General features: G+C 32.9%; 1 pseudogene; it reads left to right on the top strand.

The window, feature by feature from the left end:
• The window catches only part of LOC106464266, a 92480-nt pseudogene that overhangs the window by 32555 nt on the left and 42426 nt on the right, over positions 1-17499 (top strand).

Here is a 17499-nt window from a genome sequence, read left to right as displayed (position 1 = left end):
CGATTTCATATTTGTTTTCTGTCTTTATTTTATTCTCTTATTAATCGCGTTGTCAGAAATGTTCATAACTACCACCCAATAAGGTTTGTTTGTTAAGCGCAAAGCCACACGATGGGCTATCTGTGCCAACCACGAGTATCGAAACACGATTTTTAGCGTCATAGGCACCTCAGAACTTTTCGCTGAGCGGAGGGCTCAAATAATTTGGAATATCTTATTATGATGACGAGAAACCCACTTGAAGTACACTATTATGATAGGCAACAAAATCCTGATCAGCTTGTGACGCCCTATTAATTTGAAATTCGTTTAGTTTGTTTGTTTTTGAATTTCGCGCAAAGTTACACGAGGGCTATCTGCACTAGCCTTCCCTAATTTAGCAGTGAAAGACTAGAGGGAGAGCAGCTAGTCATCACCACCCACCGCCAACTTTTGGGCTACTCTTGGGGATTGATTGTAATTTTATAACGCCCCATGGCTGAAAGGACGAGAATGTTTGATGGGACGGGTATTCGACCCCGCGACCCTCGAATTGCGAGTTAAGCGCCCTGACCACTTGGCCATGCCGGGCCCGATATAAAGAGAAAAGTATGATGCCCATACTGGAAGCTTTGTCAGTTATTGACTTATTTTACATATTAAACAAGACTGTCTTAGAATCTACTTTATATAAATTAACACATTATGTTTTATTTGTAAAGTAATTAGAAAAAATATAAATTTTCACAATAACAAAAGTAATATTTTAGAGGCATTTAATAACGCATATAATTTGTATAATCCCAATGCATAACATCAAATATATAATACGCATTATAACTTAATTTCGTTCCTACGTCATTAATGTACAGTAGCACTGAAATTTTATTAAGTAACACGTTGCTTTCAAAATTGGTATACATGCATACCTGTATAAATGCAAATAAGTATTTTCCTGGAGAATAATTAAACAAATAATAACTAACGTTCTGTGTTTATCACTTGCTCGAAGCATAAAAGTAGAGACAGAATTTAGACTTATAAAGACCTTGTTTACGAGTTGTGTTATATTTAGATTATGATCCTGCTTCTTCGTTTTTTTGTTTTTGTCTTGATATTTTCTATTCAGTCCCCATCGTTACGGATCGTAATATCAGATATATAGATTATAACAAAAAAATATCATGATATTATGTTTAGGCTATACATATAACAAACAAGTTGATATTGCGTAAACTTAATTAATTGGGTCGTTTATTAGCTATGAAAAAATATAACGTGATTTTGAGTTTCATATATTCCTAGCCTCTTTTCAGTCAGCTGAATATTGTACAGTGAGTAAAATTAAATTCCTTTGTGTTTATGCCCAGTATTTTAAAGATAGAATTCCACTAAAGTTTTTTAATGCCTTTACATACAAAAAAGGTTTCAGTTGTTCGAATTATTATACTTTTTTTGTGCGTTTAACAGCAGAAGGAACGGACCCCTCTTCACATTGCCGCATCTTTAGGACATATTGAAGTTGTTACGACTTTACTGGACTTCGGTGCAAGCCTTAATAGTAAGGATAAGGTATGAAACCTAACATGAGGTTTGTTTTTCTGTTCAAGCACTTTATTTGATATATCTTCAATTTCGAAACTACTTGAAATACGACATGTAAATGAAAGTTTAACCTAACTTTAAACTACAGTTCATATAGCCCTAAATTTAAAAATTAGTCTTTTTGAAATCATATGTTTCATATTAGGGAATGGCGGTATAAGTCGGCCAATTACATTTTGAATGTGGTTTTCAGCAATTAACATGAGTGTCATTACAAATCAATTTTTTATAAAATGAACTCTTTTTTTTTTAATCATAAATGCCGTTAGCAGTTAACAAAAAGATTGATAAAACGGCCCCTAATTACAAGAAATAATTTTTTTTCAATATCCAGTAGGAATCGAGAAGGCCGTGCGCTATGCACAAGTTGCATATTATCTAAAATAATGACGTTAAAGAATGTGTGTACTGTTTTGGGGTAAGACGGCACTGCGGGGGCGTTTCACCCTAAGCCACGCATCGACTCTATCGATCTACTTTGTTTTAGCGGGTTTCAAGCTTTATTCTTTAGAAAAAAAAAAACATCAGTTGGTGAACTTTATTCCATAATGTATCTCATAAATTGTACTCAAATACGAACTTTAACACCGAAGCCCTATATACTTACAGCAGTGTTAAGAATACATAAAAAAAAAACATCAAGTGGTGAACTTTATTCCATAAAGTATCTCATAAGTTGTACTCAGATACGAACTTTAACATCAAAGCTCTATAAATACTTACAGCAGTGTTAAGAATACAAAATAAATTTGAATAGTGAAGTTAAATAAAGTTTATATTAAAACTAGTTTAAGATTTGGATTTTTGTTGGGAATGTTCCTTCTGTTAAATTATTAAAATAGTAAAAATATATATGATGACTTCCAGGATTGGAATTTGTTAAACAAGTAATTACTACAATAGTCAAAATAAAATTCGACGAGTGATATCATGTTATATTAGTTCTAATATTTCCAGCATGGAAACTCGCCTCTACATCTTGCTGTGATGGGAAACTATCCACATATGGTTAGGTTGTTGCTTCAGAAAAATGCGTCAGTAAACGTCACCAATAACGTAAGTAAATTAATACCTAGTATTTACAACCTCTTCATGTTACATATAATATATATATTATTCGAACTGAGATGGTTTTTAATGTATAGTTCAGATACATAATATACAGAGGCTGCGTAGGTTTAATGTATTTGTCTAAACAGATATGTAGTCACTTATATATACTTATCAAATGTGTAGAGACGTTTCTATTGAACCAGATATCTAATTATGTGTGTGTATATATATATAATGTTTTAGAGATTTCAAATCGCACTTTTGTTCTTGCCGTTAGAAATACACAACTTTTCTTTGTAAAAGTAAATCGCTAGACATGTTTTGCGTCAATAGATTTGTATGAAATGAAAATAAATCAACAAGGAACGAAGCTGCTAAAGTATCATCAAAAATACCACATTAGTTACTTGGAAACTTGTATATATATATATGGCATTGCTATAATTACCAAACCTTATTTGAAGCCGTTCGGTTGGCTAGAGGGAAGGCAGGGCAGTTTTCTACTTCATTACGGTAATCACTGAAACATACTTAATGCTTAACTCTTCGAGAGTGGAATACCTAATAACGTCAGATTAATAGCACCAAATCGTACTATTTGGAATGAAACTCTGACCACTTCAGATTTATATGGTTCACACAGGAGTCAGCTGGCGAAGGTTTGAGACTCAATATCGGCTAAGTTGAGAAATATATCACATATGATATGTGACAGATAATGTTATCCTTCAATACTTTAAAGAAAATGATTTATTTCTTGTTATCATTAAAAATAACATGATGGCTGTAATTTAAAATGAGATTGAATAAAATGATATCAGGATATGAAAATAAAGTGTCGTTAACTCCCTCTTGGCAATTCCTTGTGCACTAACGTTTGTCACCTATGTCTCATAAGTATAGTAAGGGTATTTTGTTATGATATATTTGTAAGTCAGTGGAAAAGTGCTAAAGAAACATTTGTTCACTATTAATTTTGGTTCATCGTGAATATATCATTGATCAGATAGAAGTTTTTGGTGAATAAATATTGTGTTAGATGATAGCCCTAACGATGAAAGCTGATTTGGGCATTTAGGAATTTTCTTAATTCAAAGTTTGCTCTGTAACTTATGCTAACCCCTTTCCAATGGGAAAGATGGCAGCGAAAAATGAGATAAAGAAAGCACGTGCTGTTAATTCCGTTTTCTAATTTTATTCCTTAAAATTTTAATATTTATTTATTTATTTGCAATTATTCTTTTAAATTTATTATTCTCTTTTGATATTCCTTAACTTTGTCTTTCCCCTTTTTTATTTTTATCATATTTATACTTATTTCGAAATCACAACCTCGCATCCAACAACTAATCCTTTATTTGGTTTATTTTTCAGTCATTTGCCAAAACGCAACATACACCAAGATTTAACCAAATATCAAACATGCACCCATATTAGCTTTATTGTCAGTAAAAGTGTGCCTTTATTCTAACACTTTTGATCAACATAAAAATTAGAATGTTAACTGTATTAGCAAGGGCCAATTTGTAATTATACACAGGTTTTCTTCGTGGATTCTATATATATGTGTAAGATCAAGGGAGCTCACTCAAATGACGCTTTTCCTTCTTAATTCCATCAACTTTAACTTCAACTCGCCACAGTTTATACAGTTATATAAAACATTTTCTTGTTAAAGCAAATTATTTTACTAGTATTATTCAGATGTAAATAATATCAACACGTCTGTCTTTACTGATGTGTAATTAATCAGCTTTTCTGCTTGTATAGTGGAGGACTGTTTTTATGAGGACTGTGAACAATGTTAACAGACATCTTTTTTACCAGATTTAAAAAATAAATTGCTATAGTAAAATACTGCGACATCTTTTTACCAAATTAAAAAATATGGTAACTGTAGTAAAATACTGCAACATCTTTTTACCAGATTTTAAAAAATAAATTGCTGTAGTAAAATACTACATCTTTTTTTACCAGAGTTAAAAAATAAATTGCTGTAGTAAAATACTACGACATCTTTTTTACCAGAGTTAAAAAATAGATTTCTGTAGTAAAATACTACATCTTTTTTACCAGAGTTGAAAAATAAATTTCTGTAGTAAAATACTGCGAGCAAAATATAATTTTCTTACTGTCGTTTTTAGTTATTTGTTTTCGTTATTGTAGTTACTTAGTATTCATATATTAACTTATTCATTCCCTTTATACCTTCGTATTTCAATAGCGGCTACAAACCCCACTTCATTTAGCAGCAGAACTTGGGTTTACAGAAGTTGCTGAAGTTTTGTTAACCAGTGGGGCAGACTTGAAAATTACGGAAAAGGTGAATAGGTTACGCAATTTTTTTTATAGTATTTGCTTAGAATTGATTGAACTGAATAAAATTAGTTGTGACCCATTAATATTATACAGTAGCATTTAAGTGTATGTTACTTGTATTGATAATTTTAAAATAAATATTTTGCAGTTCTATAATTTGATATTTACTGGCTACATTTTAAACTATATGATACGAATTTAGTTCAGATGGTGTCATTGCCTGATATGTATTGCTGTAACGCTTTCAATTGCTGGACGTATTTCTTTTAGTGTATTCGGTAAACCGAATAATAGAAATTATTGCCCACTAATGATAAAGAGACTATTATATTTCTCCGACTAAAAGCTCCACGTAACTAACGATAGGCCCAACTTCACAAATAAATAACGCCTCAATAGAATTCTCACTTACTAATTTTCTCGTGGGTACAGTGCTTCGTTAGAAACACCAAACCCATATTCACAGGGATGAATTAACTGTATTACTCAATAATCAATCAACAATCTCAATAACCTATTTTGGACCAACTCACGTTTTTATACTTTCAAAATATTCCAACGTTACGCCATGCGCTCATCATGTCACATTAACACTCCCACTGGCGAAACAACCATTACAAAAGCCTAAATTAAAAAAAAAACATAGCTTACAACACTATTCCCTCTTTGAATTGGCATACTGAACTTAAACTTCCATACTTAACATTAAAGGGACTCTTGAAAATTAGCGACATTAATATTCATATAGACAGTCATTAATAATATGTTTCAAAGAAGGTGCATACAGACAGTTTTATTAACAAAAATTTTCCTTTTTAGTTATTTACTGTCCATAAACTGTTCAGTCAATAAATGTTTTTTGGTGATTTTCTTTTCCGTGGCTTATGTTACGAAGATAGAATAACTTCTTTTTTTATCAACACTTGTTGTATTATCACTGAGAGAGTTGTCTTCAGGTAGATGGTCAATGGAATCCACTAATAGCTGCATCCCTGGTGTTACTTGGTAGATGGTTGATGGAATCCACTAACGGCTGCATCCCTGGTGTTACTTGGCAGATGGTCAATGGAATCCACTAATGGTTGCATCCCTGGTGATATGTTAGAAGTGATCTCGACATGATTCTCGGTATCTTCAGCAAGTTGACTTATTTCTTATGGAATCTACTCTGATGCTGGAAATTTTCGCACCAATATGCTTCCAAAAACGATTACGATATGTATGGCTTTAATCACCTGTCTTTCTATATTCTGCTCGGTTGTACTTCAATATTAGTAGATGTCGTCATTTTCTTATGCTTCTATCCTTATTGTCACTGGAAGCCACACCTCTGGTAATGCAGTTGTCGTGTATGTAATGCACAGGGATTACTTGATCATAGACTGTAAAACTATTTATAGAGAATTTAACCTCACATTTGTGTTTCCACTTTAAACCAATTCCTCCTCAATGTCAAATATACACACACATTATGTCGTGTAAAAAAACTCTCCATGGTGAGAGTGAATTCCAACTCTCTTCTTGCTGAAACTTTATAAGCTCTTGCTGTTCCCAGCAATCCATCCTCTTGCTTCATGTTTGGAAGTAATTTCCTAACTTTCCTTACCAGATCAGGTCAAACATTAGTAGCTGTAGAACCAGTCTCAATCATCAACTTGTCGCAAAATTTCCCATCAATAAATCCATTGATCTTGGACTTGTTTATTTAAGTAATACACTCCTTATCCCAATTGAGATAGATGGAATATTCTCCTCCTTAGGGTATCGTGTCCTGTGCTTATTATTAATGGTTGATTCATCAGATGTAAACTACATGTTTTCCACATCTATAGCACTTTCCTTCTCTTGTTATCTTTTAGGAGCAGTGTCTATTTCCTGAATGATTTTGTCCACAGTTCCTTGCAATATGCCCTTTCAAGCTGCATTTCTCAGTAAACAGTTTTCAGATTAATCATTTGAGTTATTTTAGATCTCCATCAAATACAATTGATATTTCTGCGATATTTGATCTGGTAATCTCGTAATTTCTGAATTCTGCTTTTAGTTGTTAGTCTGCAACTTTAATTGCAAGTTCCATAAATAACCGGGCAGCTTCATTTAAAAATGTACATTTACTCTGTTTTAATTTATTTCGCATATATTCATCCAATATGGTATCTATGAACTGGTCACATTTCAATTAATTCACCATTTGACGTGGAGCATCTGTATATAACAATTGGGCCAGTCTTTCTACATCTTTAACAAGTTTAGCTAAGATCTTATCCTTTATCCTTACCCTGGCCCTTAACTTTGCTATAGAAACTTCTATGTAATGTGACACTCCAAATCTGATACCACTAATGCCTGGTAGTTGTTACATCTCTTAGTTGGAAGGATATTTAATGTTGTTAAAACCGGTCATTTTAAATTAACATTAAGATAAATAGCTTGTTGATCACTATTCCAACCATTCATTTTGGATATTATTCCTACCAGTGGATACTTGCTTGTTACAGTTTTTTTTAACATAATATATTGTATACTAGCTGGAGTACCCATTCCCTGGACGGAAGTTATGTAAATTCATCATTAATGAAACGTTATCTTAGGACATAAAAAGTTGCTTCCCTTATATGTAATTGTAAAAAATGCAAAATCGTCCATACAAATCGTAAAACGCAAAATGCAAAACTGAAAATTTGTATGCAACCCCGCATGGACCTAATGAACCTCCATACCACTTTTGGTAAAGATCCATTCATACCCTGCGAAGTAGTTGAATGGACATATAACAGACAGTACTATTATATTTATATACATTCACCATTTTACATTAAAATGTCGTTTGTGATTCTGAAAAAACCCTTGCTAGTGTTATAAGTTGGAAGTAATTTAGGAAAAGAATTATATAAACTACATGTTGAACGTATAAGAGAGAAAGACTGTTAAAATGTTAAGTTTAAAACCTAATGATATCGGAATAATTTCAACAAGAAATAATTAAATTATGATAATAATTGCAAATGGATGGGTTTGTTTGCAGTTAAGCACAAAGCTTCACAATAGACTATCTGTGCCGCGCTCAACACAGGTATCGAAACCCTGTTTTTAGCGATAAGTCCCCAGTGGCACAGCGGTATGTCTGCGGACTTACAACGATAGAAACCGGGTTTCGATACCCGTGGTGGGCAGAGCACAGAGAGCCCGTTGTGTAGCTTTGGGCTTAACTTCAAACAAACACAATTTAGGCTTATTACATTTTTAAACACTACATTCTTTATATAGTCCCTTATTGATTTTCACGATTCAAAAGAGTATATAATAATAATAATAATAATAATAGTATTCCAACCACACAGTATTTGCCATATCCGTTGCCGACGACGCGTTTGAGTTTTTACTCATCACAGATCGAGAAGTAAATAGACTGGTGGTAAAATTTCAAATGTTAAAAATATTATTTGGTAACTTTAAGACAGGTGTTCGCTTATTGATATGATATAGGTTTGGGTATCGTGAGAATGAAGACCAATAAAAGAAGAGGGTCGTAATATGCAAAAATGTGGGAAATCTTAGTTTAATATACACCTCTTCCCTAGGTTGTAAACGCATTTTGTTTTATAAGCAGCTGGTCACATGTAGTCATACACTGTCACACAACCTTTAATCTGTATGACTGTACAATTCTGCGGAACATGCTCAGTAATGAGGTTCTGATAGGTATCTGCAGTAATTTGGCTTCTTTTCTATTTCAAAGGCTCGGACAGTTGGCAATGATTTATCGCTTATGAATTATTCTTAAAAGTAATCAGGCTAAGATTTGAACCATGGGCAAGCTGGTTCAAAACAGTAATGTTGTTATATTTTGAAACTGTTCATGGATTGTACGTTGTTTGTGAAAATTAGCATAAAATACCCGCGTTCCACTGCGGGTTTTAAAGGCCCTCTCATTTTTCACAGAGGCCCCATTGTACCGATCAAGCTCTTCCATTATCCCCAATTACTTTTATAGCTGCCTCAAGGAGGGTCTGTAACCCGAAAAAAAAATTAAAACTTTAGGGCAGTAATCTATGGTATCTGAGCACGTTTGCCAAGTTTGTTCTTCTCAATGGGGTTATGAACATAATTTCAATTAAGGCACCTTTGGGATCCGAAGTTAACCAGGAACACAAAATTCAATGACAGATTTGGATTCGGCAACCCTGAAAATCTACTCTTGAGCCCCATCATGCATAAGTGACATTCCAGGAGCGTTTAGCACCCTTTCCGGGGGGGGGGGGGCTCCTGAGTCCGCTTGCCAAGTTTGGTCCTTCTAGCTCCAGAACTGTGAGAGAGGTTACCTGAACATACATATACACAAAATTACAATATAGGATAGCTTTATTCTGCTGAACAAAAACTACGCAATAGTCTTAATTTGTTCACTTAAAATTATTTACAGTCATGATAATTTATTGCAGACATTTCACAAGTGTATGTTCTACACATAAAGTAAAACCTGCAGCCGTCACCATAACACTCCTATCAGAAGACTTCACAACTAATTCACGTTTTACTTGATAACTTGACTACTTGCTAATTCTGCCACACGAGTTGTAGTAATGACATATAATGGCGGAAATGTCTCAGTTTGTCACCATATGATTTGTATACGTTATCATTTTTTATTTCGTATATATATATATATATATAACTTTGTGAACTATTTACTAAAGTAATTACCTGAGAGAATGTACTCTACTAACATACGTCAGTGGCTGCCACCTTGGAAATTGTGATGTGTTAAGGAAGTAGCATAGCAAAAGCTATGTACAATACCTGTCACTGTATATTTTGTTCCCAATAAGGTTCATATTACGTGCTTCGTTTGATTCTGAAAATAATGCAAACAGCGTTTTAATCGGAAGGTTCCATCCACAGAGGGTTGCGGGTTCGAATTCCTGTCACCGAACATGCCTGCCCTTTCAACTATGGGAGCGTTATAATGTGACTGTCAACCCCACTATTCATTGATAAAAAGAATAGTCCAAGAGTTGGCGGTGAGTGGTGTTGATTAGCTACCTTCCCTCTAGTCTATCACTAATAAAGTATGGACTGCTAGCGTAGATAGCCTTCGTATAGCATTGCGCGAAATTCAAAACAAACTAAACCTATTATCTACTCTTGTAAAGGTTGGGTCTTCAGTGTTGCCAACAGCAACTCTTTTCTTAAGCCAATCACGTCATCTAAACTGGTATCTAGCCCACCCTTTTTCCAAATATTATATTTTCGTGTGTTTTCTCGTTATGTTGTCTTCAGAATACATCACGAAGAACTCTAATGCTTTTATTCTGTCGAGCCTCAAAGTAATCATGCAAACGTAAATAAGGTCACTAATTCTTACATTACTTTTCTCGGGAGAAAATATGTTACGAGATTTTTATCTGCCCTTAAGGTAACCCTTCCATTCTAGTAGACTTTTTTGAACCCTTTCCAATTAAACAAGTCAATATTCTTTCGTAGATGAGGAGACTGAAACTGAGACTGTGCACAGTATTCCAAGTGAGGCCTAACTTGTAATAGATATGTCTATAAATGGCTCTTTTTAAATTGGATTGGGTTAGTACACATGTGTATAAATACATCCTAAAATTATATCAGATTTACCAATGACAACAGAGCATCGCCTTAGTTTCTTGAATGACTTATCCACCCCTATGGCAAGGTTCCTTTCTTCAGTCATCTTATTGAGTGAATTCCCATCAGTATTAAACGGGTGATCTAAATTATGATAATCTAAATGTATTAACTTCCACTCACTGTAATTTAATTTTTTTTTGTTTACAATTTGTCCGACTTACTAATTTATCCAAGTAATTCTGTAGTACCTTAACATCCCCAGTAGAATTAGAAATACTCACAAGTTTAATGCCATATGCAAACTTTATTAGTTATTACTGTTATGCCGCAAGAAATATCATTACTAGGAGAGAGGTCCAGTTTGATTAGATTCCATTAACAACAACTTTTTGCTTTTTGTCACCCAGCCACCCTACAATCCAAATTAACTAGTCTTTCTCCAACCCTCACTGATGTGTATTTTTTTTTTTTTTTTTTTTTAGTAATTAACCTACTGTGTGGCACCTTATCGTAAGCTTTTGAGAATCTAAGTATACAAGTCTAAGCTCTTTCCATCATCTAGATAAAAGGTAACATTGCAAAGCTTTTTTTATTAGACTTTAAAGTTCGATCGTAGTTTAGTGGTTAATGTACCGACTATGAATACAATAATCCCAATTCGCTTTCCGTTGCCACAAAATCCTCACTTTTGGGGCCGTGGATACGTTTTATAAAGGTAACGATCAAGTCCTGCTATTCGATTAGAGTATACCAAGAATTGGCGGTGATTATTGTGCATGAGTATCAGAAATATAAAAATCAGCCCAGGTTAATATTGTGATGTCATATACTTTGGTCCTTATGCATAAACAGCTATGCAGTAGTTAATAGGCCTTGAAAACGAGAAAATTTAGAAAATTTTAAAACACCAAATGAAGCAAGATATGTATTTAAAACGACCTGTGTGTATGTTTGTCTTAGTGTTTTACACGTGCACATAATTGCGTGTTTGACAGTACCAAAAAAGGGGGGAGGAGGCTAATATATATGAAGTGCTTGTCATGAGAAAAGGTACAGGATAGCCCTCCAGTGACACAGCGGTATGTCTGCAGACTTCTAACGCTAGAAACCGGGTTTCGATACCCGTGGTGGGCACAGCACAAACAGTCCATCGTATAGCTTTGTGCTTAACTGTAAACAAGCAAGCAAAGTATAGGACAGAATAATACTACTTGGATGTTGGCCGCAACAAGTCGCAAGACCGTGTTCGACTGCACATTTGATTTATGTGCTAGCGTAGCTTATAATTAGATTCTGTTGTATAACTTGCGAATTGGAGAAATGTTTTTAATGGAAAATTTAGTTTTATGTTATCTTCATTTATAAAAAATTCCTAAAAGAAAATTTTAAAAAATTATATAAGATTTTAAATTTATTAATATTACAAGTGTCAAAATAATCTGTAATAACAGTTCTCAGTTGAAATCTTACCAAAATGTTTTCTAATTGCTTCTGTGTATAAATATTGTACACAATCGGAATTTTCGTTGAGGAAATACTTAAAAGCATCCTTTCATTTATGAACTCCACGTGTAAAACGCAATACTATTGACTCATTTTACGAACACGTAAAATTGTGAACTCCATGTTCAAGGACTCGACTTCCTGTAAACTGTAAAGTTTTTTTCTCAGTCTCACAAATAAATCTGTTATCTTTTGGCGATATATGTGTGTAATATATATATATATATATATATATATATATATATATATATGTGTGTGGTAATATTGTGGGTTAAACATTTATAAGCACTTTTAAATTACCATTTCTTCTAATGCTAAGTGTATTACTTGTTACATGATCTGATATTTATCTTGTGTAGTACAGGATGGTTTGATTTATAACAGAAGAACACCTTGTTAAGTAAAAAATCTAAACCACTGGGATAGCAATCAGTTTAAAATATGCAGTTGTGGAAGCTTCGTTTTACATTACACCGAACAAATAGACTGTCACAGCCTACAACCTTGCAATTATTCACATAAACGACATGGTTGAAACTACACATGTATTTAACACTTCTGAGTGACTGCATGGTAATTGCACTGAGTTACATAAAATTGAGAAATTTTCTGGACCCATGTGATTAAATAACATTTACCAAAAAGTTTTAATTATGAATAATAATCTATCCTCTTCTTACAAATGTTGTATTTTCCATTGTTATATATTTTGCTTCTTAAAATACCGTTAAAGATAATGATAGGCACTCCTCCTCCTCCTACTTGTATATTGCTTTGTTTTTTAATTTGTTTGATAGGAACCCAAAAAACAGAACTTTAAACTCTGCTTCCATTTTAACATATAATCCACATAACTTTTTTATAAAAATTACTTAGGGAAGTTTCATGAATTTTAAACTTGATTTCTAATTTTTGTTGTTGTTGTCCAAAAAAATTTGATTAATGTAAAATTGTAAGTAATAACAAAAAATCTGTCCACATTTTTTATTTCATGTTTTATCAAAAATTTGTCAATCATTCAGTCAATACATACAAATTCTAAATATGTGGTTACTAAAATTATTTTTTGTTAAAAAAATTTAAATACGTTCAAATTTGTGCCTAAGGCCCAATTCATTCATAAACTTTTCTTCAACATTATATACTACATGAATTTGTTTTGCTTTAAAAAAAGAATATTTCAATGTTAAAATGGTATTTTATTATATATGAAATAAGTACTGATAAAACATTATGAACTTGGCTTACAGACAGTCATGGAATCCCTTGATGAAGAACAGAATGGTTCTGTAGACACCTCCAAGTCAGCTGTGGAACAAGCAACTTATGTTGGTGAAGGGACTGGGAGACTAAGACATAGTGGAGTTGTTAGTCCAAATGGAGGTGGTGCCACCGCATTGGCAAATTCATTAACAGCAGCTGTAGCCCAGGTCAGAAGCAATGGGACAGTTGTACTTGTGCCCTTTGACCCTGAGAAGCATGTGGGTACCACTTCCCTCTGTCATTCCCTTAGTTACTAAACCTATAATTCCTATTTATCATGCTTACACCAAATGTTATACCCTACAAATAGAAAAAGAAATTATAAATCCAACAGTTTGTTTCAATTTTAACTGCACATACTGATATCTTTAGGCATAATATGAGTTAATGTTACAATTAGTCATAAATGTACCATATTCTACTAAACATTTAAGCACATGAATGAACAATTAAGAAGTGTCCCATGATTAAAAAAGTATTTATAACACTGGTGAGAAGGTAATTTACATAAACATAGTGTTATTAAATCTCAATATGATGATCTCATTTGTCCCATAGTGAAAAAAAGTTAGTGCTAAACAGTATACAAAGAAATAAATACATAAAACAATTCATTCAGTAGAAATACTGTTTAACCTAAATCTATAAAGACTGAATGTTAAGATAAGTGAAATAAGTTTTTAATTCATAGTCATCTGTAACTTTAATCTATACCCACTGTGTATGTATTGACATTACATTTCATTAAATTTATGAACAAATCAAGCATTAATATTCCTACAGAAATACATTTTAATTATTGATGATAAAATAATAGAGCACTATATGATTTGAACTACACAGATTGACAGTAAAAAAACAAAATGAGAATTTAACCAGAACTGACATTACTGCTGAACCCTTTTTTCCAGTAAAATTAATTAGAATGTTTAGCATGTGATTGTGATCAACATTTGCTTTATGTAACATAACTAGAAAATTAAACTATCTGAATCATCAGAAGATAAGCTTTTTAGTTTTTAATATAAGCATTACATAATATAATTTGCAAAATTAATCTAAAAAGATGGAATTGTTTGCAGTATTTATTCAATTTAATGGTTGAAGATGATTTTAATTCATGTTTGTGTATGCTCTAAAATAAACTTAAATTATCCATTTTGTAATGCATGAACATTTATTCTAAACATAATTTCTGAAAAGTGAATTGTAGTACCCAACTATTTGTATATTTATGAAGTTTATAAAATAAACCTGTTAAAAGTCCACATACCGTGCCTTGCAAAAGTATTCAACCCCCTTGCAAAGTTTCCACATTTTGTTACCATCTGAGCTGCAATCGTGAAACTTTCAAATGGGACTTTATAGTTAGGATCTACACAATCTACTCCAAACTCTGAAAGCTAAAATAATGCTGATATTATATAAGTAAGTTAGATTTTCAAAGAAAATTAGAATATTCTCAATCGCATAAGTATTTAACCCCTTTGCTATGCCAACCCTAAATCAATTCAGATACAAGAGATTAGTTTGAAAGGTCACAAAATTAGTGTAATGGTCTCTGTCTGTGTGTAATCAAAGTGGTTTAACTCGACTTGGAAGTAAACGAATCTGTTCAAGCCACAACTCACATAGTGACACGACAAACAAATCAAGAAGACCAAGGAGCTTTCCAAACAAGTCAGGGTTAAAGTGGTAGAGAAGCAGAGATTAGGAGAAGGTTACAAAAAGAAATTTCAAAGTTGCTGATTATCCCTTTGAATACTGTGAAGTCTATCATTAAGAAGTGAAATGTGCTTCATACGACCCAGTAACTACTCAAATCATGCCACCTTTGCAAACTAAGCAAACGAGCAAGCAGGAAACTGGTTAGGGATGCCGCTGTGAAGCCAACAGTGACTTTGAAAGATTTTCAAAGTTCCATGTCTGAGATGAGTGTCAGTATTCATACATCAACAATATCCTGGATCTTACACAAAGCTAACCTGTATGGGTGAGCAGTAAGAAAGAAGCCATTACTGAAAAAAGAATCCCCTTAAATCTTGTATGGAGTTTGCGACAAAGCATGTTAATGATACTGCATAGACATGTGGCAGAAGATGAGATGAGACAAAAATTGAGCTTTTTGGTCTAAATTCAAAGCATTGCTTCTGGCACAAGCTTAACATAGCATATCATCCAATCAACACCAACCCAACCGTCAAGCATGGTGGTGGCAGCATCATGTTATGGGGATGCTTCTCACCAGCAGGGACTGGGAAACTTATCAGGATTGAAGTGAAGATGGATGGTGCAAAGTACAGACGAATCCTAGAAGAAAACCTGCTTGAGTCAGCTAAGAATCAAAAACTGGGTCGAAAATTCACATTTCAGCAGAACAATGACCTGAAGCACAAGGCCAACGCCACACTGAAGTGGTTTCAAAAGATGAAAGAGAATGTCCTGTAGTAGCCCAGTCAAAGTCCTTACGTGAATACAATGAAAAATTTATGGCGAGATTTGAATATTTCAGTCCATCATTGATCCCTGATGAACTTGTCAGAATTGGAGCAATTTTGCCAGGAAGAATAAACAAAAATTACACCATCCCATTGTGCAAAGCTGGTAGAAATCTATCTAAAAACACTCACAGCAGTAATTGCTGCCAAAGGTGCTTCCACCAAGTACTGACTTAGGGTGCTGAGTACTTGGTTAATCAGCAAATTTCAGTTTATATGTTCTTTCCAAGTTTTGCTGACATTCAACCTCCTTTACATATGACAGATCATTAGAATTTTGAATAAAAACAAGTTCATTAAAAAATTGTTTCCATTATTTGTATCTCATCAAATTGTGACATTATTGGTAAGGGGTGAATACTTTTGCAAAGCACTGTATATAATTATTTAAAGAAAACAAGGAACTCGTTGGTCCATCCAAGAACACGCAACACAGCTGGCCCTTGTCATTCAAATATTGATGAAGCCTTTCCTGAAACACCCTTAAATTAAGTGCATCCACATCTTTGTGGATGAGATAAAGTTTAATATCATATACTTCAAAATTCTATGTCAAAAATAAGATGAAAATGGTATAGAAAATCATGGATTGACTGGATGACAAATCTTTATTTAATTAATTTTAATTAAAATTTGCTTAGGTGAAGGATTGTTTACAGAACTCAGTTTTGTGCATTTTTGTAACATCTTTCTCTATTACAGTTTATAAACTTAATAAAATATACTCCTTTCCCAACACAAATGTTTCATATTTACTACAATGAGAGCTCTTCTGCTTATAACATTCAGTGTTAATGAGTGATGCCAGAAGGACTATAAAGGGGTGGGCAGCCAATGAAAATTTTTTAAAATATCTAAAGAAATCGAGTATGATAACTGTTACTCCTGTAAACATCCGAGTGCATACTGTCCGAGCGACAAATGTACAGCATAATTACTTCAATTTTTCAAAAATTATGTGTGATGTATCAACACACATCTTCTCGAAAATAAAATTATGTAACTGAGATGTTGAGATTTTAAATTTTCTGTTGATATGATTTTATTAACATTTTTTTGGATGAAAATAAAAAAAAAAAAATCAAAACTAGCCCGAATTGTACATTTTTAGTCTCCTACTTCTATTCACAATATAGGGTCCAATGTAGATGCCATTTAATTTGAAAACTAGATTAGAGGAATATGAAAATACTTTTAAAATACTGAGGCATGAATTAGCTTTACATTTGTGATTTTATGGACCATGGTTACTGTTTTTTGTTAGTGATGGGAAATACGAATAAAGTTAATATATTCCAAAGAAATTTTGATATAATTCCTTTAAACGTTAAAACTGTGCTAAAATGTTGAAGGTTTAGTGGAAAATAAAAGGATGTTTTTCTAAAATGTCATTTATATAAACTAGAGGGCACTACTAGTTTTTGTTTCATTTTTTTTTTTCCAAATGAATTTTTGGTATTTTATTTAGTATAAAACAATTATATGTTATTGAACTATTAAAGGAAACATTGGCGTATGACTTCGTGGTTTAATTGTTCAAAAAAAAAAAGTAATATCCTTGTCTTGAAAATTTTAAATACGTAATCCAAAACAGATCTTTATGGTTTTAAAGTGTATGGATATCCAATAGTCTTATTAGATGACCTGATGATCTTAAACATAACTGTTATGAAATTGG

The sequence above is a fragment of the Limulus polyphemus genome, unplaced genomic scaffold (genome assembly GCF_000517525.1).
Source record: "Limulus polyphemus unplaced genomic scaffold, Limulus_polyphemus-2.1.2 Scaffold1603, whole genome shotgun sequence".
In the NCBI taxonomy this organism is placed as follows: domain Eukaryota; kingdom Metazoa; phylum Arthropoda; class Merostomata; order Xiphosura; family Limulidae; genus Limulus; species Limulus polyphemus.
Note: the sequence above shows the minus strand (reverse complement) of the source record. Positions and strands in the feature narration are given on the sequence as shown.